This window comes from Cervus elaphus, chromosome 24 (genome assembly GCF_910594005.1).
Source record: "Cervus elaphus chromosome 24, mCerEla1.1, whole genome shotgun sequence".
Lineage (NCBI taxonomy): Eukaryota > Metazoa > Chordata > Mammalia > Artiodactyla > Cervidae > Cervus > Cervus elaphus.
This window is the reverse complement of record NC_057838.1, coordinates 21266339-21293060: the sequence shown is the minus strand read 5'-3', so window position 1 is coordinate 21293060 and position 26722 is coordinate 21266339.

Sequence of the window (26722 nt, the reverse complement as noted above, 5' to 3'; positions counted from 1 at the left end):
TTTCCACCATTCTATCTTCCACCTCAATTATCCTATCTTCTGCCTCAGTTATTCTACTGTTGGTTTCCTCCAGAGTGTTTTTGATCTCAGTTATGGCATTATTCATTATTGATTGACTCTTTTTTATTTCTTCTAGGTCCTTGTTAAACATTTCTTGCATCTTCTCAATCCTTGTCTCCAGACTATTTATCTGTAACTCCATTTTATTTTCAAGATTTTGGATCATTTTTGCTATCATTATTCTGAATTCTTTTTCAGGTAGACTCCCTATCTCCTCCTCTTTTGTTTGGTTTGGTTGCCATTTATCATGTTCCTTTACCTGCTGAATATTTCTCTGCCTTTTCATCTTGTTTAGGTTGCTGTGCTTGGGGTGGCCTTTCTGTATGCTGGAAGTTTGTGTTTCCTCTTTATTGTGGAGGTTCCTCCCTGTGGGTGGGGTTGGACGAGTGGCTTGTCAAAGTTTCCTAGTTAGGGAAGCCTGCGTCGGTGTTCAGGTGGGTGGAGATGGATCTCCTCTCTCTGGAGTCCAATGAAGTGTCCAGTAGTGAGTTTTGAGGTGTCTGTGGGTTTGCTGTGACTTTTGGCTGCCTGTATTTTAATGCTCAGGGTTATGTTCCTATGTTGCTGGAGAATTAGCATGTTATGTCTTTCTCTGAAACTTGTTGGCTCTTGGGTGGAGTTTGGTTTCAGTGTAGGTATGAAGGCTTTTGGATGAGCCACTGTCGATTAATGCTCCCTGGAGTCAGGAGTTTTCTGGAGTTCTTAAGTTTTGGATTTAAGCCTCCTGCCTCTGGCTCTCAGTCTTATTCTTACAGCAGCTTCAAGACTTTGCCATTCACACAGCACCGATGATAAAACATCTCCTTTCGAAGAGAACGGGCTGCCTTTCTGGGTGCCTGATGTCCTCCGCCAGCATTCAGAAGTTGTTTTGTGGAATTTGCTCAGCGTTCAAATGATCTTTTGATTAATTTGTGGGGGAGAAAGTGGTCTCCCCATCCTATTCCACCACCATCTTAGGACTGCCCTAAGTGTTTCTTATATGAATACCTGTCATTGGATTTAGGGCACACCCAAAACATCCAGGATGAGCTCCTTTCCTCGGGACCCTTAACTCAACCACATCTGCAAAATCTTTGTTTCCAAGTAAAACCACGTTCCCAGGTTCCCAGGCTTAGCACATGGACATATGTTGGTGGGTGGGGGTGGCGGGGGAACCACAATTCAAAGCTACTGCAATAACCAACCATGCTAAGTGTGGTTGTTTTCTGGGAAGAGCAGAAACTGAGTTTCTAAAAGGTTAAATAACTGGCGCAACATCACTGAAATGGAAAATAGCAGAACTGGGACTCAGACCCAGGCCTGATTCAATGTGTCTGGTCTCTTTTTCTGCACCATGACTCAGCCGTGAGATTATAATATATTATCACACAAGGTCTCAAATGATCCTGAGATCTAACTAATATCAAGTAAGGCAGGACCACAAAAAGCCTTGCTGAGACTTGTCTTGAAAGACGGGTGAGTAGTAAAAATGTTATCTATAAAATTTGATGCTACATACCTGAATAAGAATCAAATATCACACAGTGTAAAGCCTGCTAAAATGAAGGTGAAGAGCTTTGGGTGCAGTTCTGAGACTGACATAATCAGAAAGAAAAGGGATGCCTGGGGACAAGAGAGGAAGGAGCTGAAGAGGCTTCCTGGGAGGACAGGACCCCAGTGGGGAGGGGATGAAAAGGAGGGACTGGACTTGGATACACCAAGAACAACAAGGTATCACAGGCAGTGAAAATGTTAAGACAAAAATTTGGAAGAGAAGAGAACATAAATACAACTTGGCTACTATTTTTAGGGTTTACCCAAAAGGGATTAAGAGAGAGAGACAAGACTGGAGGGTTTGGTAGGGGCATCTGGTGAAGCAATCTTAAGGCTATACTTAGGAACTAAGACATGGCTCTAAATGGTGAAAACCACTAAAGACTTCAAAATACATAGTGAGAGATGCTGATGCAAAACAGAAGTCAAGGAAAGTGAGATGTGCCTCTGGTTCTTGCAGCTTCTCTGCTTGTGCCTTCTTTATACAAAGTACAATCCTAATCAGGCTTTCTTTCACTTTCCTTTTAGGGATGAGTTTGGTAAGAGAAAGACTGACTCTGAGGTACACTCCAATCCTAGGAGTTTAAAATAGTACCATATCAGCCATTTGCTCCCCAGTAGAACCCTGATCAAGCTTCTCTGTTAGCTCAGATGGTAAAGAACCTGCCTACAATGCACACGAACCAGGTTCGATCCCTGGGTCGGGAACATCCCGTGGAGAAACCTGACTGTTTCTGGTTCCAGGGCAGAAACCTGTGTCAGCCCTTGTAAACTGTAGAATAGGTGGTCCATTTCCACTGACCAACTCTCAACCCACAGACCATTTCTGTTTAAATGCTGCACTGAGGTCCAATGTCTAATGGACTGGCACATCTAAATGAAATTAGAAATCACATCTGAGCACAACTTTTCCACAAAGAAGAGGGTGTAGCCTTCATATGCAACAAAAAGAATGTGGAACAGGATGAAACAAGATGAACAGGACACCAGGAGGCCATTTCCCAAAACTAGAGGGACCAGACTCATCCCCACCACTGGTCTCTCTCCAGCCCTGGATGAGACCACATGGCCAAGGAAAAGTGACTGCTCACCTCTGAGAGCATGTTGAGGCCGCGCCAGCAGCTCATAAGGTCAGAGGCAAAGAAGGAACTGAAAACAAGAACCTAGAAAAAACCCCTTCCAGAATACAATAATCCCACAGTCCCATGAGCCAACCTGCCTGCTTCTCCCATCACCCTTTCCTACTTAAGTGTGCTGAGTAAGAGAAAGTCTGCTAGTGCTTCAACATAAATTAACTTCTGATAATGGAAAGCAGGGAATGGTCTCAAATGAATTTTAGGAGGCTCCACAATAGAGGGAAATACTAATTATGCCGAACATTTGTAGAGCATGTGAGAAAGCCCTTTTACAAGTACAATTCCATTTTATCTTTCCAGAATTAGTGAAACCATACATAAAACATGCTTAGAATGGTGCCCAGAACGTAGCAGGTGTTCAATAAATATCACTCTCCTCCTCATTCACCCAGGAGCCCTCTCTGCTGCCATCTTTCCAGCCTGCCTCTAGGCTGTCACTTCCCATTACTCTCTGAAGTGAAAACTGGGGCAACAGTGTTCTCTTCCTTTCCTGCTAACAAACAGAATCCTACCAAATCCCTTTCAAATGAACCAGCAGAAGCACAGAGTGACAGTTTTTTGTAAATCAGTTATTATTTCTCCACTCAGCATAAACACAGCCTGGGTCTGTTAAACTGAAACAATCAAATGTCAGCCGTCTATGTCAGCTGCCTAAGAATCACACTGCAACAGGACATACTTGGTCCAGATAACTGCCACATAACAAGTTATGCAGAGGATCAGAAATATTAGTAAAATCACTCTGTCACGGCTTTGTGCCGTGCAGGTGGGAGGCCAGTCCCTTAAGACTAAGTCACAGGGAAACTGAAGATAAACCTAATAATTAGTCTGGCTGGAGTCCTGCCAGGCATGAGATATTTCTTTCCCTTGCATCTCAGTGCATCATTTCTCCACAAAAAGAAGATCTATACACGCTAACTTATACATGTAGTTCTCCTGTCGGAAAACTGCTTAAGAATCGCTGCTTCCTCTTTTCTTTTGTTGCTGCAGCAGTAAATAGATCAGATCGAGCCCTTCTTCTTGTCTATCAGCATTGTGTTCATCCTTCAATGTCACTTCCAAATCCCCTGCAGTCAGAATTAACCACTTGTCCTTCTGGGTTCCCACAGCTGGGTGCAGGAATGACTAATTAGCCCTCGATTCTTTCTGCCACATGTAATAGTTGCTTGTTTATTTGCTAAACTTCTCTACAAGAAAGCAAGCAAGACATCTTCTTTATCTCTATAGTCTCCCCAGGGCCTCGTGTGGTGCCTGGCACGTGGTGGGTGCTCAGCAAATGTTTGTAGAATTTAAATGAAAGTCGGGTAAGAAGCCTAGATCAGACAGAGTCACTTCCTGAAACCATCTGTAGACCCCGTGGTTTTCGAGCCCTCCTGCTTCTGAAACACAGAAGCCTCACATGGAGACCATGTCTCTTGTCTGATAAGGTGAGTTCAACAGGCCTTCTGATGAAGGACTCTGTCGATATTACATTGATGATTAACAGCATGCATTACCCCAGCCCCAAGATGCTAGGAGGCCTTTCTAAATTATGAATAAGAGACTGGATTGAACTCAGCATGAGAATCAAGGTGATCAGTCTCCACGAGCAAGGAGTCACAGGGACCCTCCATTGGTATATGTGAGTCAGGTCTGCCAATCACAGAGCATTACCAAGTTTCCCTGTCCCAAGCTTCCAGTCAAGCACAAAGTTCTCTTTGAGCAACAGTGCACTGTGGGAAAGAAGACAATGGGCCTGTGTCTACAAAGGCCTGATTCAAATCCCAAACCTACCAACTGACAAGTTATATGAGCTCATGCAAGTTAAGAAATGAAATGGGCTCAGTACCCTTACCTCTAAAATGGGGATAACAGATCTTCCTCATGTAAAAATATGGGCACTGTCTTCTGTCCCTGGCTTGAAAGTGAAGTGAAAGTGTTAGTGGCTCAGTTGTATCTGACTCTTTGTGACCCTATGAACTGTAGACCACCAGGCTCCTCTGTCCAGGGAATTCTCCAGGCAAGAATATTGGAATGGGTTGCCATTCCCTTCTGCAGGGAATCTTCCTGATCCAGGGACTGAACTCCAGTCTCTTGCATTGCAGGCAGATTCTTTACCATCTGAGCCACCAGGGAATCCCTTAGGATGTGTTAACAGTAAGCACTCTGGGCCCAAATACAGCCGTATAAATTCCATCCACCCACCTGCTCTGCTGGTATCTGGTGGTCTTCTCAGGGCCTGTGAAGCTGCTATAGCATAGCAGAGAGACATTCTCATGGGTGGCAAACACTGAGGCCATAACGCACAGACGGCATCAGCACCACTCGGGGTATAAACAGATGACTGCTGTTATAGATGGAAGGAGCAAGCCTCTGGAGAGGTGCTTGGTCAGGGCTCTGAGTCACTGGTCGTGGGCTGTGCCCTCATGTCTATAAGCCCTTGGTCAAGTGGCTCCACTAGCCAAGGTCCATCATCTGGGAAAGGGGCAGCTGTAAGCCTGGAGCATCCAACACTCATGGAAGCCAGCAACGGGTGTCGTGGAGACCACCGACCACACAGATGAACTGTGCCTGCCTGAGAATTACTGACGAGTACTTGTCCCCTCACAGTTACCGTGACCCCACAACTACCTGCCCCGGATCTGAACGCCTCCAGTTCCAACCTTATAGCCTGACAACACAGGACATTCTAAACAAAACAGACACTGTTGGAGCTCCAAGCATACCCCTTCGGCATTCACCCTTCCATTTCATAGCCACTGCAACCTAAGGCAAGCACCTGCCCCTCTCTGCCCAGAAGCTCTCTCCTGGCCCACAAACTGGGCAGGCTAGGGATTCAGGGGGTTAGTGTTCTGGAAACAGCCCTCGGTGATAACAGACGGGATCTGGAGGATAAATGCCAGTTTCCCTACTCCTTAGGAGGCATAACTCAGGGATGTGTTCTGTCCTGTCTTCCTACAGTTCCCAGCAGCGCTGAGCTCAGGCACCCAAGTGGTTACTGCCTGAAAAATGCACTGTGTTTTGATTATCTCCCCTTTCATGCCTCCCCTTTGGGTGCTTCTGTTGATAACGTCTCAAATAAGCTACTTTCTCTTTGGTTTTTTGGCTATGCTTGGTCTCTGTTGCAGCATGCGGGCTCTAGAGTGAGCAGGTTCAGTAGCTGTGGTGCAAAAGCATGGCTGCCCCATGGCATGCGTGATCTTAGTTCCCCAACCAGGGATTGAACTCATACCCCCCGCATTGGGAGTACAGAGTCTTAATCACTTAAATAAACTTAACAGGGAAGTTCTGCTACTTGCTCTTAAATCCTGAACTCAGGGTCTTCTGGGGAACCTGGCCTAAGACCATATTTAACCACTAAGACTCAATATCCATATTCCCAGCATAGCCTAATTCTTACAAAGCTTGACTGTATTAACAGGATGCATGATAATTCTTTGTCACAACATTATTTGATTAACTACACATATCATTTTCCCACAAGGCTGGAAAATAGAGTTAAGTGTATTTGCATAGACACACACATGCACAGGCACAATCTCACTCTGAATGTTATATTCAAAAGAAACCTTTTGAAGTGGATGGCTCTCTGAGGTTCCCCGGATGGATGGTTGTACCCCCAAGTCTTGACTCAAGGCTCCTCCATGGATGAGTGGCATCTGGCAACTCACCTTTCTCCTTCTCTTCTTCCCCCTCCTCATCTGCTCCCTCCTCTCTTCCTTCTCTTTCTTTTTTCCAAGTCAAATAAGCCCTGTAAAATGAAATAGACCTATTATTTCCTGTGCTGAGCTGAGAGAGTGACAAATGGGGGACCAAAACACCACGGCAGTTGGCGTTAATTAATACTAAATTTACTGAATTAAACAATGAATTTTAAAGAAATAATTCTAAGATGTCATTTCAATTAAGGCACTGTCACTGGGATGATAGATGCGGATGGCGTCCAGGAAAGTCGATCATGGCACAGTTACAGGAAGAAACCATTAACTCCAAAGGAGCAAGCAGATGAAAAAGAACGAAAAGAAACTCATGCTTCCCAAGGCTTCTGGAAGGTACTGCAGACTTGCTAGGCTAATCACACCTCTGTACTTCTCCGGGAGCCCAGTAAGAATCCACCTGCAATGCAGGAGACCCCAGTTCCATTCCTGGTTCTGGATGATTCCTTGGAGAAGGGATAGGCTACCCACTCCAGTATTCTTGTCCAGAGAATCCCCATGGACAGAGGAGCCTGGTGGGGTACAGTCCATGGGGTCACAAAGAGCCAGACACAACTGAATGACTAAACATAGCACACAGCACCTTTTCAATCAAGGAAGGTGTATCTTGATTAAGCTCAATCATCTAGGGTGAAAGCTTCTAATAGACACCAGCCTTGGCTTTTCTCCCCAAAAGGATTTCCTCTCTTGGGTCCAGAGAAATGAACATCTTTATGACATTTGGAAAACTGGAACATGAAAGGGAGAGGAATCATAGCCAAAGAATGAAGAGCAACAAGAATCTCTTTAATGGCCATCTAGTTCAACTACAAAATTGTCCAAGCAAGAATGAGGATCCAGGGACTTCCCTGGTGGTCCAGAAGTTAAGGTTTTGCCTTCTAGCATAGGGGTGCAGGTTCAATTCCTGGTTGGGGAGCTAAGACCCCACATGCCTTATGGCCAAAAAACCAAAACATAAAACAGAAGCAATACCGTAACAAATTCAACCAAGGCTTTAAAAATGGCACACATCAAAAAAGTCTTAAAAAAAAAAAAAAAGGATCTAGAAATGAGGGCTTCACCCGAGGCCCCATAGTTCAGACCTCAGACCTACAACCTGTCCATTTCTTCCTCTAGAACAATGTGGGTCTCTGTGACTGCTAACTACAAAGAAATATCCTGAAAAGACCCTTTAATCAAAAAATAGACAAAGAATTAGGAGAATAAATCAAAGATGTCACTAAGAACAGCAGGTACAAGAATCTCAGTCTTAGTTTGTCTATAACATGGTTATAGTAACTACTAACTAAAGGCTGGCTCCTCCAGCACATCCTACCCTCCCTCTGTTTTACTTACTTAATATATGCCTATCTCACTATATTGAATTTTGAAGAGGCAGAGCTACAGTATGTGTGGAAAACAAGATGAGTGTGTGTGTGAGCTATGGTGTTGGCCAGAGGCAGGGTGGCAGGGTGGGATAAGGAGTAAGCAGCCAGGATGTATTTTCAAAGCTCCTTCCCTCCCCAGAGGAATGCCTCCTATGTCCTCCGAGTCACAGAGAAAGCATGGAACGGGCACCCTCAGTCTAAGGGTGCTTCACCAACCCTTGCCTGGCATCTGTTACAATTTTGAATACATCACTTTTGAATCTTAGAATTTCCTTTGAATTTTTCTTAAAATGAACAGCTCTTCTGGCCCTGGCCACCCCTGGGGAGTTCTGTTCACTTTCACAATCTGAAAAAAAGGACAATTTCATTTTTAATTATGAATATTCATGTGCTCAATGGAGACTGTGCATGTCATTATAATTCCCAATTTAGTTCAGAAGGAAACTGACATTTTATTCAAATTCCTTTATTCTTCACTGAAACAGAATAGAGTGACATTTTGCTCTGAAAGGAAATGGAAATTTTTCTCTTGTCTTTGTCACCTAATTTCCCATTTCCAATAAAATCCCATTTGCAATCCTAGTGTTACTAGAAGAATCCAAGAGATCAGGAGGGTGAGGAAATTCCAGTCTGTAAGGGAGGAACTGACCTGGGCAAGATTAAAACGAAAACAGGAGGTGACAATATGAGTCATACACAGTAGCTCATTTAGTCCTCACCCCCAACCTGTTATGATCCCTCACTCTAGAGATTAAACAAACAAAACCAGAAATCAGAAAAATTGAATGATTTGTCTAAGATCATATGGCTCTTAAGTAGAATAAAAATGTAAACATAGTTCTCTGGACTGCAAATCCCATTTTCTTTCCTATCAATCATAGCTGCTTATCCATTCCATGAAACCCCTCGATTATTAATGTTTGCAGAAGCCCCTCACCACCCCCAAGTTCCTGGCAAGCACCACCTGATGGGCCCGCTGCCATGTCAGCCACAGAGCCATTCCTGTTTCACAGGGGAACCAAGGAAGCCATGAGGAAATTAAGTGATTTGAAAAAATACCACACAAAGGCATCTCAAGTTATGTATGTTCTTGTTCTCAAATATCATCACATGAAAAAAAAATACATTCACATTTAAGTAGAGAAACAAAAAATGAAAGAAATTAGGTGTAAGACAACTTGTCAGCCACACAAGGCATGGCCTAAATTCCTTCCACAAACACGGGAGCTTTATTAGTTTCTAGGCTGTGTAACAAATTACAAATTGGCAGCTTAGAACCCGCTGATGATCCCATGATTTCTACAGGGTAGCTGTCTGGGCTCAGCTCTGCTGAGTCCTCTGCCCAGGCTCTGGCAGGGCTGTCATCAAGGGACTGGCCAGTCTGGAGACTCACTTGAAGCTCAGGTTCTGGCAGAACCTACTTCCTTGAGGTTGAGACAACTGCAGGCCAGAAGGACAACCTCTCTGACTTCAGAGAAGTCCTAAGCCATCTTTGAAAGGACTCACTCGATTAGCTCAGGCCTATCCAGGGAATCTCTCTTTGATTAACTCATAGTCAAACGAATTAGGGCCTTAGTGACATCTGTACCATCCCTTCAGTTAGCTGTGTAATGTAACCATGGGGAGTGGCATCCATAACATTCACCAGACCTGCCCACAGTGAAAGGGAGGAGATTCTCCTCAGAACATACACAAAGAGGTGGAATCTTGGGGACCACCCAGAACTCTGCCTACCACACTGCCAATACCACTTTTCAACAAGCAGTGTACTCAGGTTCATGTTTGATATTCTACTGCTAATCCACACAGCAATGTGACAGTCTCCCTGGGTTCTCTGCAGCTCTTTAAATGGATGCCAGCTCACTACTCAATTAGGTAAGCCAGGATAAGTGCCTATTGTCATGCCTGGCACAGGACAAAGATGTCCAGAAAGGTCAAAGTCAAAAGAAGACTCGATTCTTTACCAGCAGACACTTCCAATCCATGTTGCAGAAAGCTGGAAATTACTACTTGTAAAAACTAGGAGTTAAAATTACGTTTTTTAAAACGGATAGGTCACTTCTATCCTCACAGACTGAGTTACCAGTGCAGAACACAGTGACTCACGAGGAAGGGAGCTCAGAATAAATAAGGGGGTGAGTTCAGGGTCTGCAAGATTAGATTCCAGAGTAATGTGGCCTTTGTAAAATTTTTATAAGCAAAAGAATCTGCCTGCAAAGCAGCAGAGCCAGCTTTGATCGCTGGGTTGGGAAGGAAATGGAGAAGGAAATGGCAACTCACTCCAGTATTCTTGCCTGGAGAATCCCATGGACAGAGGAGCCTAGCGGGCTACAGTCCAAGGGGTTGCAAAAGAGTCAGACACCACTGAAGCTACTAACACACTTAGGAGGACCTGGAAAAACAAAACCCAAAGACCTAGCACATGGCCCTAGCTTGCAGCACAGCCTGTGTGACCTCACTTTCTCTCTTCCTCTCTGTGGGTCACAGTGCCCCTGCCTTTCAGTAAGAGTGACCTGTGCAAGCTGAGAGAGCATCCCAGGCTGGTCCTCCTCACACACACAGTGCGATTTTTCAGTCGGCATGGAGGGGACAGCCCCTTGGCACCATTCAGACTCACCCGGGTGACAGATCTTACTTCTCAGACATCGCGGCCACTCTAGGGTGTGAGCAATAGAGGGAAGGTGTCCAACTTAAGAAAAGCACCTTTTACTCAGCCATCAGGAACAGTTTTGGCAAGCCAACATCTTCTCTCTTCTTGGTGTTTTTTATAGGTCTCTTGTGCCTTTCCCCCCTTCAAACAAAATCATGATTATTCATGAGCTCAGGTGTAGTTGACAGCACCTGTTATGGGCCTCCTCTCTCCTTATACACTTTTCTATGTCCATAAGCAAGTCATTTAACCACCAGAGTCTGTTTCCCACCTAAGTGGAAACATAATGATGCCGAGACCGGGGGACAGGGTAAGAGGATTAACTGACTCGATGCACAAGCCAGCTCCCCAGCAGGGGATCTGACACAGTGGATGCTTCTGTCCCACCCTCAACCCCCTCCATCCCCATAAGAAGGCAGATCTCATCTGGAGGGCATTATTTATAAAAGGCTAGAAGCTGTCTGCCTGCTAAGTGAGCTTACAGAGAATTCAAGTCTGATCATCAAAATTAATAATGGTATTCAATCTAATTTTCCAAGCCAGAGGAGTGGAAGGCTGAGCTGTAATCAATCTTTAGAGGTCAATTCACAGGGGATTTACCAGGTAAAGGGCTTAGCGCCCCCTTGTGCAGGAAAAATGCCACGCTCTTACCAGGCCTGCGCACTTAGCAAGATGCCTGTGGCTCTGTTAGATGACTGAAAATAGATCCCCCCTCTCTCATCTGCCCCGAGGCAGCCAACTCTCGGTTAAATTTCAATTCTTTCTTTTTAAAGATTGTGAATTGTTTGATTAGTTTCCAAATAGGACAGTCTTGCCTTGCCCATGGAATAAAAATCACAAGGGTTTACCTTAAATTTCCTTTCTATTCCTGAGTCCAGACAATGAGTTTCCTTCCCCAGAGGCAAACACTGCTGCTAGATTCCTGGGACTCCTACCAGAGATTGTGTGTGTGTGCATGCACATATACACATTGCATATCTAGCACATACACATAAATATTTACAAATATGTGTATATATCCTTCCACAAATGATGAAGGGCTATATACACAGCACTTGGCTTTTCTTTACACCTTCCTTTTTCACAATATATGTTGGCAATCATTCAATATCTGTCTGTTTCACACCTTCCTTTTTCACAATATATGTTGGCAATCATTCAATATCTGTCTGTTTCACTGCCTCATTTTTTCATGATTGCATAGTATTCTACCGAATGAATGAAAAATTTATTTATATAGTCTTTGATAATTGTATAGTATGTACATATGTGTATTAATTAGAGAAGGAAATGGCAACCCACTCCAGTATTCTTGCCTGGAAAAATCCCATGGACAGAGGAGCCTGGTGGGCTACAGTCTATGGGGTCGCAAACAGACATGACTGAGCATCTGAGCATACATACATGTGTGCATTAACATATGTACACATATAAAAATATTTGTACAAATTGTCTTAATCTTTTGCTATTTCAAGCAAGCTACTGATTTCAACAAACTGTGGAAAATCCTTAAAGAGATGGGAGTACCAAACCACCTTACCTGTCTCCTGAGAAACCTGTATGCAATGCAGGTCAAGAAGAAACAGTTAGAACTGGACATGGAATGACTGACTGGTTCAAAATTAGGAAAAGAGTATGACAAGTCTATATATTGTCACTCTGCTTATTTAACTTATATGCAGAGTACATCATGTGAAATGCTAAGCTGAATGAATCATGAATCACAAGCTGGAATCAAGATTGCTGGGAGAAATATCAACAGTCTCAGATATGCAGATGATACCACTCTAATGGTAAGTGAGGAGGAACTAGAGAGCAACTTGATGAGGGTAACAGAGGACAGTGAAAAAGCTGGCTTAAAACTCAATATTCAAAAAACGAAGATCATGATATCTAGTTCTATCACTTCATGGCAAATAGAAGGGGAAAAAGTGGAAACAATGACAGATTTTATTTTCTTGGGCTCCAAAATCACTGTGGACAGTGACTGCAGCCATGAAGTTAAAAGACACTTGATCCTTGGAAGGACAATCATGACAAATCTAGCCAGCATATTAAAAATCAGAGATATCACTTTGCCAACAAAGTCCATCTAGTCAAAGCTATGGTTTTTTCCAGTAGTCATGTACAGATGTGAGAATCAGTCCATATAGAAGGCTAAACCCCAAAGGATTGATGCTTTCAAATTGTGGTGCTGGAGAAGACTCTTCAGAGTCCCTTGGACAGCAAGCAGATCCAACCAGTCAATCCTAAAGAAAATCAACCATGAATACTCATTGGAAGCACTAATGCTGAAGCTGAAGCTCCAATACTTTGACCACCTGATGCGAAGAACTGACTCACTGGAAAAGACCCTGATTCTGGGAAAGACTGAGGGCAGAAGGAGAAGCGGGCAACAGAGGATGAGATGGATAGAGAGCATCATCAATTAAATGGACATGAATTTGATCTAACTTGGGGAGACAGTAAAGGACAGGCAAGCCTGGCATGCTACAGTCCTTGAGTTTGCAAAGAGTTGGACATGACAGCAACTGAACAACAACTGCTTTCAACAAGCTACTGCTATTTCTGTAATTAATAATCTTTCTGTTGGTTTATATTACTGTGAATGTATTTTTTGGACCAGCTCCCAGTAGTGAAATTGTGTCCAATGTTCTTCTAATTGCTTTATACAAATTCACTCAGTGAATATTTATTGAGAATCCTATCAGGTCTTATTGGAGGTGCTGAGAATATATCATTGAACATACTAGACAAAATTATTCTTATCGTAGTTTACATTATAGTGATAATAATTTTTTAACTCCTTACAATAATTGTCTTGTATACGCTAGTGGTAAAGAACCCGCCTGAAAATGCAGGATACATAAGAGATGTGGGTTCGATCCCTGGAGAAGAGCATGGCAACCCACTTCACTATTCTTGCCTGGAGAATCCCAAGGACAGAGAAGCCTGGTGGGCTATAGTCCATGGGGTTGCAAAGAGTTGGACATGACTGAAGTGACTTAGCATGCACACAGGGACTATCAGTCTCCCACTTGATAGGTAAGAAAACTTGCCCAAGATGTACAGTTAGTAAGCAGTGGAGTTGGGACTAAAACCAGGTAGCCTTGCTCCAGAATAGTTGCACCTTGCTACAAGCTATATTTTTACAACACATCTTAAATATGCTACATGTCACAACTCAGCTCAACCTTATAAGAGGCCTTATTATTTTTTAAAATTTTTATTGGGGTAGCATTGATTTACAATGCTGTATTAGTTTCTGCTATAGAGCAAAGTGAATCAGTATACACACAGATACATTCACTCTTCTTTAGATTCTTTACCAATGTAGGTCATTACAGACTACTGAGTAGAACTCTCTACTATTTTTTTTTTTAGAATAGGTTTCACAGAAAAGAACTTGTTATGCCTGGAAACAACCTATCCATGGGGACACCTTCTAAAAGGCTGTCTTAGATCAGTTCTCCTCGCAGTAGCTCTGGTCTGAGGCTCTTGTGCTTGTGATTTCCTGAGAGAGGAGGAGATGTGAGCATTAAGTTAGGGCAGGGGAAGAGGCTGCATAAAGATGTGAACTCAGTGGAACTCTATCCTTGGCTGAGCCCTTGGGGAGCTCGGAAGCACAAACAGCATCACAGAGTTGTCCTCCCTGGTAGCAGGGGGATGGTGATCCACAGCCCCATGCTCAGTCAGTCATAGGCTGTGAGCTGCCTCCAGAGAGAGGTACAACCTCCCAAGCTATTCTAGGTGAGGGAAATGTCCAGAATAAGGATGCAGGTGCGAACAGTCAGCCACCCCTACAGTTAAGGCGGGTGGGGTATGGACTGGCCCTGTAAAGGGAACCTGGGCAGAGGACCAATGGTATGTGTGTGCCACGTCACAGGGAAAGCATCTCCACTGGATTCTCCTGCAGGTACTTCTGAATCAACAAGTTCAAGGCTGGATGCACCAATGGGTATTGCTTCTGCATCCTCCGCCACGTTAAACAGCACCACCTCCCACAACGCTGCCCAGGGCAGAAGCCTCCTGGTCCTTTCCCGGCTCATCCTCTTCAGCTAACCAGACAAAACTTCTAACTCACAATGTCTTACTTTGTCCTAAGGAAGAGCTTTCCTCACCCCAACTCAACTATTTCCTAATTCCATTATGGCCTTCTCAGATCTGTCTTCCACAAGGCAACCTGAGGGATCTCCCAATGCACAAATCTCATCCTAATACTCCTTGTTTATTAGACCTTCAATGATTCCACTTCTATTCATTAAAACCAGGAGAGTACTGACCATTGTTCATCTCTAGACTCTCTGTTCCACCAGCCACACACCTCAACCCACTCACATACACTGCTGTTCAACCCAATTGCCTGAGCTTCCCCCAAACTCTAAAACTCGTGACTGACAAGAATTAGTCTACTGTTGTCCAGAGTCAGGCTAAATTTTCTCTGCCCTGATAAAGTCCCTCAAGAGCTCTCAAACTTGATAAATATTTAGTGTGTGGTGTCTAGTCTCCAAATTTGCCCCCCAATAAATTATGCTTCTCAGTATTTGTGCTCCTGTGCAGCCCCACCCTTGAATCTGAGCTGAACTGGAGATTTGCTTATAACCAACAAAATGCAGGAGAAGTGACACTTTGATTTCTGAGGGTTAGTCAGAAAAAGCTTCATAGCTTCCAACTTTCACTCTTGGGAGGTTTGCTCCAAAGGAAGCCAGTCACCAGAAGAAATCCATCTGTCAAGGATTGACAGATGCTGTGAGGAATCCCAAGCTAGCCAAGCAGAGAACCCGTGTGAAAAGACAGAGATCTGAGAGCAGAGCCCCCACACACATGCAGCCATCACAGGAACCAGACACATGAATAAAAAAGTCTTCAGATGACCACAGTCTCAACCATGGTCAGTGGGCAAAAACATGAGAGGTCCCAAGATAAGTCTAACAGTCATAGAACCATGAGAGATTTTTGGAAATTCCCTGGTGGGAATCCCAGGTGGTGCAATGGTAAAGAATCTGCCTGCCAATGCAGGAGAAAGATGCAAGAGATGTGAGTTCGATCCCTCAGTCGGGAAGATCCCCTAGAGGAGGAAATGGCAACCCACTTCAGTATTCTTGCCCGGGAAATCCCATGGACAGAGGAGCCTGGTGGGCTACAGTTCTTGGGGTTGCAAAGAGTTGGACACAACTGAGCACGCACACAGGCAGCTGGTGGTCCACTGGCTAAGACACCATGCTCCCCACGCAGGGGGCCTGGTTTCAATCCCTGGTCATGGAACTAGATCCTGTATACCACAGCTAAGACCTGGTCATCAAATAAATAAATAATATTTAATGGCGAGGAAAAAAAGACTAAGCTTTTGGTGAATTATTACTTAGCCACTGATCACTAGAACATGTCTGAATTAGTATAGAGGCCACTGTACTTGGAGTGTTTCTCTTTGTTTTCCTGACTGTGCAGTCCAGGATAAGAACCATACATTGTTAATCTCTGAGTCTCATAATATAGTGTAGAGACAGACATATCAACTCAAGAAGTGTTTGATGAATGAATCAAGGAATGAGGTAAGAGTGGGGATTCTGAGGATTATTACTTTCCCATGCCCTGTGCTCACCCTCAGTGAGGGCACCATGATTGCTTCTATATAAGCTGAGTTTTATGAACACTTACTGGGTGACTGAAGTGTGACCTGTGAGGTCCCACACATGAGCCCTAAAGGCAGACAAACTCAGGTTTAAATTCCAGCTTTGTCCCTTATGAGTTGCGTCCCCTTAAGCAGTTGATTTAAACTCTTTGAGCTTCATTTGCTCATCTATAAACTCTGGGTAATGAAATGCCTAACTTCTTGATATTGAGGTGAAGATTGTGTGAGAGGATGTTTTAACCCTCACAGTAAATGACTCACTCCATGTTTTCATTAATGTGTTAACTGAATTGACAATATAAGTAAAATGCTTTGTCCAGTCATTAGTAAAAGAACAGATGAACTAACCAGCACACCTTGTAAAGTCAGGCCATTTCCCTCTGTTGTAAGGTCACAGATGACCTTTGCTAAGACTAAACATCCACGGTGCAACTGAAAACTGGGGGTAGCCAGATTTAGTTTTGAGTAGTTCCTACATGTCCAAGCACCAGCAGCAGTGAATCAGTGTTCATACCTGTAACCAACATCAAATTTCACATTCTGAACCAAACTTTTCTAAGAAGTGAGTTCCCTATGAGAAAAAAGGCTATTTCCAATATTCCTCTGCTTCCTCTTTCAGGGCAACGCTGGGAAGACTGTGTTCCAGCCACTACTTTAGCAAGTTTCGTCATTTGTTTCTCCTCTGTAATGAAGCAAGTTGTTGAAATTAGGGTCATTTCTCCAAAAAGAGAAACCTATTAAGCACAACATTTCTGTGCGGTGTGGATGTTTATCAGCAAAGAGCACTGGTTCCCAAAGGAGCAAATGACCCCAGGAGGTAAAATTATAAGGTGATCTCATACTCAGTCAGAACAGGAAGGGGATATGTCAGCAGGTACATCCAGAGGAGTGGGGTCTCTGCAGTGCATGCTCCCCATGGTGCCCTTAGCACGAAAGATCTGCTTCTACAAGCATCTCCAGTATATTCTACCTGGGGTAACACGAATACCTGATCATCATATCATAAATATTCCCATCATCTTAGGGAGAAAATAACAAGGGCTTTGATTTCTGGAAAGAAATGTACTCATTACTATCAAAGAGAGGAACACTGGACTGACTGAACATATATAAATTGAAGACCTGTCTAGAGGCTAATACATCCTCTTCTCTCCATTAGTCTATGGCTGCACTTTTTAAAAATCCATTTCCACAGTGCTGCTTAATAATAAATATAAAATAGAGTGAAGGTGGTTCTCCTTTCCTAGCAAACACAGAAAAATTATGTCTTGTCTCCCACCATGGGAGGTACATTTTCCGTATACCTAGTTCTCCTCTCCCCACCTTGGAACCAACACACACATTGAAACTTGTATTTGATTACAGCAAACAGCTAATCTCAGAAAGGCAACAAGAGATATGGGGACAGCGCTGGCCCGAAAGTCTAAGAGCCTCACAAGCTTTCCTTTTCTGTCCTCACCCTGGAGGAAGATGTCTCCCTCCCCTGGACCAGCTCCTTACGGCCTGTCCTCCACTGTTCTCACCAGAATCCCCCCATCACTTATCACACATTCTTTAAGAATCATCTCTGCAAGAATTCTCCCTGACACTTCCCAGATCTGGTTACAAATCCCACTGTCTATCCTCAGCCCTCTGATTCGCTTCTGCCACAAGGTGCTATAATTCTTTGTTTGTCTCTCTCAGCGAAGAAACACTTCATTTTTGCATAGTAAAACTGCTGCATTCACCCCTCTAATTCCAGCAGCTAACACTGGGAGGAGAATGCAGTTGGTGATTTCTTCATGCTGAATGGAATTGTGTGGATGGGAATAATCATACAGATCCAAAGGGCTCCTTGGAGAAGATCTTGTACATGCTCCTCATTTTATAGATACAGTTATGAGATCCGAGGAGACAAGGGGTTGCCCCAAATTATGCAGTTTATTAGCTGCAGAGTAGGGACTGGGATTCTGTTCTCTTAAATCCTCGTCCAGGGCCCTCTTTGTTAAATGAAATCAATAATATGTATCGAGTACCTACTATGTGCAAGGTTCTGTGCCATGAGAATGGCTCATGACCTCAAGGAATTTTTATTTCAAGGACAGAAGGAAGTATGGGATACACAAGACACGGCTGAATGTAAAAAGAACTCATGTGGATATACGGATAAAATGGTTTGGGAGCGTGGGGATTATGTGAAATTGACTCCAGGGGAACGGCAGCAGACACTCTTGGTCATGTGAGGTGCATCACTTCGGCCCTGCTCTGGTTTTAGTTTCAGCTGCATTTAGCCATGCAATCTTCCTCTGATGCACAGCATCTCACCTTGAGCTAACAACACTTGGTTTTCTGCCCCAGTGTCAGGAGCCAATCAGCTTATACAAGCCCTGTGTAAAGAAGCTAACAGCCTTCAGGGTCATTGCTCAAAAAAGAAAGGACCACAGTCAGCAGATAAATAGCCTGGCATTCCATCCTTCAGGTGGGAAACACTGGAAGTCACTCTGTTCGTCTTTCAGAATGAAAATCCTAGAGAAACTAAACGCTGTGGCCCACCACACTGACCTTAAGAACACATGATTTTATGGACTTCCCTCCTGTCTCTCTCTCTGCTCCCTGACATCTGCTTACTAAGGTCGTTTCCCAAATAATCTGCCTGCAGAGGTTTTTCTCAGACTCTGCCTCTGGGGAAACCAAAATTAAGACAGGAAGCCAGAGGTATAGGGCTGCTTTATGACTTCAATGGGCCCTGGGCACTTTGGCCTTCATGGGTTCCTTCTACATTAAAAATAAGAAAATTAATATACAATTATAAATATATAAATTTATATATAAATTATAAATATAATTTAATATATAATATAAACTTATACATTTAAAACTATATTTTACCACTACATTGGTATAAAGACAAAAATAAAATACAATCCAGGTTGTATGCCTTATTATGTGTGCTCATTAACATTATATGCAGCTTTTCCTTCTGATTTTAGAAGGATTTAAAATTAAAATATTATCATGGGCCCTCAGCACTGTGTTCCCTCTGTGCCTAATGGATGAGTCCATCCTGCAGAGGGGAAGGAACAGCAGGACGGCGGCGTGGATAAAGTGTCAAAGGAGCAAATCCTTAAAGAATGGGCTTAATTTGAACAGACACGGAGACTTCCTATCCTTCGAATACAGATCATTGTTTTTTAATATTTATTCTATTACATAAGTTAATCATGTTTATTGTGGTAAATGTGAATAATACAGAAGTATTAAGATAAAACTAAAAGTCACCTTTAATTTTACCAGCAGGAATAAACTCAATATTTGAAGATATTCCCCATGGATGTTTGTGTTTTGTGGTTTGAATTTAATATTGGGGGGGTGTAAAATTGGAATCTAACATTTTCCTAGTTTCAGGCTTACAACATAATAATTCCATATTTGCATGCACTACAAAGGGATGTATACAATAACTCTAGTCCTCATCTGTCACCACACAACTTATCCCCTTCACCCATTTCACCCATCCCCAACTGCCCTCTGTTCTGGTAACCATCAATCTGCTGTCTGTATCTATGAGTTTCATCTTGTTTTGTTTGTTCATATGTTTTGCTTTTTAGATTCCACATATAAATACTATCAAACAGTATTTGTCTTTCTCTGTCTGACTTATTTTACTTAGCATAATGCCTTTAAGGCTTAGGCATGTTGTCACAAATGGCAGCTTTTTTATGGCTAAGTAGTATTTCACTGTAGGTATATACCACATCTTCTTTATTCATTTATCAATAGATATTTAGGTTGTTCGAAACCTTGGCTATTTAAACAAAATTGCAATGACTATCGGGAGAATGTATCTTTCAAATTAGTGACTTTGTTGTTTTTGGAAAAATACCTGGAAGTGGAATTGATGGATCACATTATAGCTCTATTTTTAGTTTTTTGATGAAACACCATACTGTTTCCCACAGTGGTGGCACCAATTTATACCCCCACTAACAGTGAGTGAGGGTTACCTTTTCCTCACATCTAGCCGAGGCGTGCTATTTCTTCTCATTTTGATTACAGCCTTTCTAATGGGTGTGCATTTCCCTGATAATTGGTGGTGCTGAACATCTTTTCCTGGGTCTGTTGACCATCTCCATGTCTTCTTTGGAAAAATTTCCATTTCGATTCTCTGTCCATTGTTGAATCAAATTATTTGGGAGGTTTTTTTTTTTAAGCCATTGAGTTGTTTGAATTATTCTTTTCTATTTTGTATATTAACTCCTTATCAGATATGATTTGCAAGTATTTTCATTATTCACTAGGCTGTCTTTTCATTATGTTGATGGTTTCTTATGCTACACAGACATTTTTAGTTTGATACAGGCCCGACATGCTTATTTTTGCTTAAGTTGCCCTTGCTTTTGGAGTCAAATCTGAAAATTCAACATTGGGATTGATGTCAAGGAGCTTCCTTTCTATTTCCTTCTAGGAATTTTTTGTGTGTCAGGTTTTACATTCAAGTCTTTAATCCATTTTGAGTTAATTTTGGTGTATGATTAAGGCTTCTATGTGGCTGTTCAGTTTTCCCAGCACCATTTATTGAAGAGCCTGTCCCCTGTGGTTTGGGGGATGCAAAGGTGCATCACTTACATCAGTTAAAATATGCACTCACATGACTTTCCTCAGTGCCGTGCAGGTGTTGTTATTTATTTATTTTCAATGTCCTGGCATGTGTCACTGAGGATGGCAGTCTGATTTCTGTCCGACACTGACTTCTTTAAGTGATGTCTTTCTGCCTAGTAACTTTCAAAACTTTCTCCTTCTGCATAATAGTTGTTGCTTCATTACCATGTATCTATGGTATATGACTGACCTAGATAGCGTATTAAAAAGAAGAGATATTACTTTGCCAACAAAGGTCCATCTAGTCAAAGCTATGGTTTTCCCCCCTCATAGCTCAATTGGTAAAGAATCTGCTGCAATTCAGGAGACCTGGGTTTGATCCTTGGGTCGGGAAGATCCCCCTGGAGAAGCAAATGGCAACCCACTCCAGTATTGTTGTCTGGAGAATCCCATGGACAGAGAAGCCTGGCAGGCTACAGTCCATGGGGTTGCAAGAGTTGGACACAACTTAACAACTAAAGAGAGAAAGATGTATGGGTGTGAGAGTTGGACTATAAAGAAAGCTGAGCACTGAAGAATTGATGCTTTTGAACTGTGGTGTTGGAGAAGACTCTTGAGAGTCCCTTGGACTGCAAGGAGATCCAACCAGTCCATCCTAAAGGTATCAGTCCTGAATATTCATTGGAAGGACTGATGCTGAAGCTGCAACTCCCAATACTCTGGCCAGCTGATGCAAAGAACAGACTCACTAGAAAAAACCCTGATGCTGGGAAAGAATGACAGCGGGAGGAGAAGGGGATGACAGAGGATGAGATGAGATGGTTGGATGGCATCACCGACTCAATGGACATGAGTTTCAGTAAGCGGGAGTTGGTGATGGACAGGGAGGCCTGGAAAGCTGCAGTCTATGGGGTCGCAAAGAGTTGAATGCGACTGAGCGACTGAAATGAACTGAACTGAGGGTAAAACTGTTTCCTCCTTTCTCCGTCTTCTCTTTCCTAATTAACAACTGTTCAGAACTAGGAGGAGCCAAGATGGTGGAGGAATAGGATGGGGAGACCACTTTCCTACAAATTCATCAAAAGAATAACTGAACGCAGAGCAAACTTCACAAAACAACTTCTGATCGCTAGCTGAGGTCATCAGGCGCCCAGAAAAGCAACCCATTGTCTTCAAAAGGAGGTAGGACAAAATATAAAAGATAAAAAGAGACAAAAGAGATAAACACGGAGATCTGTCCCGGGAAGGGAGTCTTAATAGAGGAAGTTTCCAGACACCGGGAAACCCTCGCACTGGCAGGTCTGGGGGAAGTGTTTGAATCTTGGAGGGCAACCTGAATGGGAGGGGAACAATAAATAAAATAAAACAATAAACAAAACCCACAGATTACGTGCCTAAAAGCAACTCCCAGCAGAAAAGTACCCCAGACACTCGCATCCGCCACCAGAAAGTGGGGGCAGAACAGAGAGGAGCAGGTGGCATTGCTTAGGGTAAGGACCGGGCCTGAGTGCCCTGAGGACAATCGGAGGGAGCTTTTGTGAGTTACCAACTTAAACTGTGGGATAGCAAAAGAGAAAGAGAAAATTAACCGGCCGGAAAACACTGCCCAGCCATTTGCAGAACAAAGGGTCCGAGCAAGTCCAGAGAAGAGCTCGCAGGCTTCGGACCGGCCCAGCCCCGCCGGAGGCTGAAGGCAGCGGGGTGGGGAAAGGGGCAGGCTCGGCCCCAAGGACCGCATCCCCTACGGCACTGCAAACAGGCCTCCAGTTTCTAACCAAAGACCTCCTGAGATTCTGGATGGTTGACATCCTCCGGGAGGGTCGTGGCGAAGGCACCTGACCAGCGTGGGCAGGGACTGGGGCTGGAGACACGGAGGGAAGAAGGCGCGCAGCACCCAGGGAGAGTGCTCCCATCAAGCTCCTGGCTACCTGAGCCACTCTGATGGGGAAGGCACAAAAAGCAGGTGCAGGTTTTTGTTCCGCACTTTTGTGGAACACCCGAGGGCTGGAACCACGCGCAGCGCAGGGCACGCTCCATATAGAGCAGCCGGGAGCCTGAGCAGCATAGAGGGGAAAGCAGCGCCAGCTCCTCCCCACAGCGCGACGGAACTAGCTATCTGAATAAGAGTCCACCTCCGCCCGCCTGTGTCAGAGCGGAAATTGGGCACGGAAGAGACCGGCAGACAGAAGCCAAATAAACACAGGGAACCGCTTCAGAAGGGACCGGTGCAACAGATTAAAATCCCTGTAGAAAACACCGACTACACAGGAAGGGGCCGGTAGATACCGAGAAGTGTAAGCAGGAACGAGGAGCTATCTGAAACTGAGCTGAACCCACACTGACCGCAACAGCTCCAGAGAAACTCCTAGATATATTTTTACTTTTTTTTTTTTTTAAGTAAGAAAAAAATTTTTTTTTCTTTTTTCTCTTTTATTTTCTTTTAAAATTCCCTATTACTCCCCCATTACTCCTTAACTCTCATTTTCATATATTTTTACGATTTTTTTAATTAGGAAAAATTTTTTTTATTGTTTTTTTTCTTATTATTTTTTCCTTTTTCTCTTCTATTTTCTATTTTTCTTTTTCCCTTATTTCCTTTTAAAGTCCTCTATTACTCCTTAATTTTCATTTTCATTACGCTATAACCTTACAAAAAAAAAACAGAAGAGAAGCCCTATTTTTAAACCGAACTTCATATATATTTCTAAAATTTTTGTGTGTGTTTTGGTTTTTGTTTTTAATATAGTATTTTTAAGAGTTGAACCTCTACTCTAGACTTTTAATCTTTGTTTTTTAGTATATGATATAAATTGTGGACATTTAAGAATCTAATATTCAGTTCCCATTTTTATTCAGGAGTATGTTGATTATTCTCTCCCAATCTTGACTCTCTGTTTTCTACCTCAGAACACCCCTATTTTCTCCTTTCCCCTTCTCTTCCCAATCCAATTCTGTGAATCTTTGTGGGTGTCTGGGCTACGGAGAACAGACAACTGCGTAGATCTGTCTCTCTCCTCTTGAGTCCCCCTTTTTCTCCTCCTGCTCATCTCTATCTCCCTCCTCCCTCTCCTCTTCTTCATGTAACTCTGTGAAGCTCTCTGGGTGCCCCTCATGGGGGAGAATCTTTTCGCCATTAACCTAGAAGTTTTATTATCAGTGCTGTATAGTTGGAGAAGTCCTGAGACTACTGAAAGAATAAAACTGAAATCCAGAGGCAGGAAACTTAAGCCCAAAACCTAAGAACACCAGAAAACTCCTGACTACATGGAACTTTAAGTAATAACAGACCGTCCAAAAGCCTCCATACCTACACTGAAACCAACCACCACCCAAGAGCCAATAAGTTTTAGAGCAAGACATACCACGCAAATTCTCCAGCAACGCAGGAACATAGCCCTGAATGTCAACATACAGGCTGCCCAAGGTCACACCTAACACATAGACCCATCTCAAAACTCATTACTGGGCATTCCATTGCTCTCCAGAGAGGAGAAATCAAGTTCCATGCACCAGAACACCGACGCAAGCTTCCCTAACCAGGAAACCTTGACAAGCCAATCGTCCAACCCCACCCACTGGGTAAAACCTCCACAATAAAAAGGAACCACAGACCTCCAGAATACAGAAAGCCCACTCCAGACACAGCAATCTAAACAAGATGAAAAGGCAAAGAAATACCCAACAGGTAAAAGAACATGAAAAATGCCCAAGTCAAACAAAAGAGGAGGAGATTGGGAATCTACCTGAAAAAGAATTTAGAATAATAATAATAAAAATGATCCAAAATCTTGAAAACAAAATGGAGTTACAGATAAATAGCCTGGAGACAAAGATTGAAAAGATACAAGAAATGTTTAATAAAGACCTAGAAGAAATAAAAGAGAGTCAATTAAAAATGAATAATGCAATAAATGAGATCAAAAACACCCTGGAGGGAACCAAGAGTAGAATAATGGAGGCAGAAGATAGGATAAGTGAGGTAGAAGATAAAATGGTGGAAATAAATGAAGCAGAGAGGAAAAAAGAAAGAAGAATCCAAAGAAATGAGGACAATCTCAGGGACCTCTGGGACAATGTGAAACGCCCCAACATCCGAATCATAGGAGTCCCAGAAGAAGAAGACAAAAAGAAAGGCCATGAGAAAATACTCGAGGAGATAATAGCTGCAAACTTCCCTAAAATGGGGAAGGAAATAGCCACCCAAGTCCAAGAAACCCAGAGAGTCCCAAACAGGAAAAACCCAAGGTGAAACACCCCAAGACACATATTAATCAAATTAACAAAGATCAAACACAAAGAACAAATATTAAAAGCAGCAAGGGAGAAACAACAAATAACACACAAAGGGATTCCCATAAGGATAACAGCTGATCTATCAACAGAAACCCTCCAGGCCAGAAGGGAATGGCAGGACATACTTAAAGTAATGAAAGAGAATAACCTACAACCTAGATTACTGTATCCAGCAAGGATCTCATTCAGATATGAAGGAGAATTCAAAAGCTTTACAGATAAGCAAAAGCTGAGAGAATTCAGCACCACCAAACCAGCTCTTCAACAAATGCTAAAGGATCTTCTCTAGACAGGAAATGCAGAAAGGTTGTATAAACGTGAACCCAAAACAACAAAGTAAATGGCAACGGGACCACACCTATCAATAATTACCCTAAATGTAAATGGGTTGAATGCCCCAACCAAAAGACAAAGATTGGCTGAGTGGATACAAAAACAAGACCCCCATATATGCTGTCTACAAGAGACCCACCTCAAAACAAGAGACACATACAGACTAAAAGTGAAGGTCTGGAAAAAACTGTTTCACGCAAACGAAGACCAAAAGAAAGCAGGAGTCGCAATACTCATATCAGATAAAATAGACTTTCAAATAAAGGATGTGTAAAGAGACAAAGAAGGACACTACATAATGATCAAAGGATCAATCCAAGAAGAAGATATAACAATTATGAATATATATGACGGCAAACACTAACGAGTATGAAAGAGGAAATTAATAGTACCACAATAATAGTGGGAGACTTTAATACCCCACTCACAACTATGGATAGATCAACCAAACAGAAAATTAACAAGGAAACACAAACCTTAAATAACACAATGGACCAGCTAGACCTAATTGATATCTATAGGACATTTCACCCCAAAACAATCAACTTCACCTTTTTCTCAAGTGCACACGGGACCTTCTCCAGAATAGATCACATCCTGGGCCATAAATCTGGTCTTGGAAAATTCAAAAAAATTGAAATCATTCCAGTCATCTTTTCTGACCACAGTGCAGTAAGATTAGATCTCAATTACAGGAAAAAAACTGTTAAAAATTCAAACATATGGAGGCTAAATAACACACTTCTGAATAACCAACAAATCATAGAAGAAATCAAAAAAGAAATCAAAATATGTATAAAAATGAATGAAAATGAAAACACAACAACCCAAAACCTACGGGACACTGTAAAAGCAGTGCTAAGGGGAAGGTTCATAGCATTACAGGCTTACATCAAGAAACAAGAAAAAAGCCAAATAACTAACCTAACTCTACACCTAAAGCAATTAGAGAAGGAAGAAATGAAGTACCCCAGGGTTAGCAGAAGGAAAGAAATCTTAAAAATCAGGGCAGAAATAAGTGCAAAAGAAACTAAAGAGACCATAGCAAAAATCAACAAAGCTAAAAGCTGGTTTTTTGAAAACATAAACAAAATTGACAAACCATTAGCAAGACTCATTAAGAAACAAAGAGAGAAGAACCAAATTAACAAAATTAGAAATGAAAATGGAGAGATCACAACAGACAACACTGAAATACAAAGGATCATAAGAGACTACTACCAGCAGCTCTATGCCAATAAAATGGACAACTTGGAAGAAATGGATAAATTCTTAGAAAAGTATAACTTTCCAAAACTGAACCAGGAAGAAATAGAAGATCTTAACAGAGCCATCACAAGCAAGGAAATCGAAACTGTAATCAGAAATCTTCCAGCAAACAAAAGCCCAGGACCAGATGGCTTCACAGCTGAATTCTACCAAAAATTTAGAGAAGAGCTAACACC